The following is a 509-nucleotide window of genomic DNA, read 5'->3' as shown; positions in this document are numbered from 1 at the left end:
CGGAATTAGCTTAACCATATAACAAACTCTGTAACTAATAATATCAAAGATTAATCCTCTCCGTTATTAGAGTCAAGTTCCTTATTCTGAATAATGAACTCGTATTTTGTTGTCATATTACTGATATCCAGATTTTTTTTAATAAGAAATTAATTGTTTAGATTTTTTATTATATATTTGGTACATTGCTTGTTATAATGGTATATTTGCTTGAAGATATAACAATGTCGTGTTTTATAAGTGACAAGAACAATGCTATAGAATGACATAGGTTTTAAATTAATTCGAAAACTTGAAAACAAAAAATAAATGGATTTTTTTTCTTTTTACGAAATAATCGTTCTCGTCACTTGTAAAAAAAAAGTCGAATAATTTGAATTTGAAAATTATATTACAAAATATTTTAGTAGTCTTTTTTATCCCTCTTTCTTTTCCCTTTTCTCTTTCTCTTGTTTTAATCACTAAATCAATTCCCTCATTCATTTCTAATCTGTTTTCTTTTCAACGAA

At 25.0% G+C, this 509-nt stretch overlaps 1 protein-coding gene across 1 annotated transcript in view; it reads left to right on the top strand.

Moving 5' to 3' along the window:
- LOC119588089 (alpha-catulin-like) overlaps positions 1–509 on the top strand; it is a gene marked incomplete at both ends in the record, with an annotated part of 86,154 nt that overhangs the window by 60,690 nt on the left and 24,955 nt on the right.

Source organism: Penaeus monodon, chromosome 23 (assembly GCF_015228065.2).
Source record: "Penaeus monodon isolate SGIC_2016 chromosome 23, NSTDA_Pmon_1, whole genome shotgun sequence".
Classification (NCBI taxonomy): domain Eukaryota; kingdom Metazoa; phylum Arthropoda; class Malacostraca; order Decapoda; family Penaeidae; genus Penaeus; species Penaeus monodon.
Note: the sequence above shows the minus strand (reverse complement) of the source record. Positions and strands in the feature narration are given on the sequence as shown.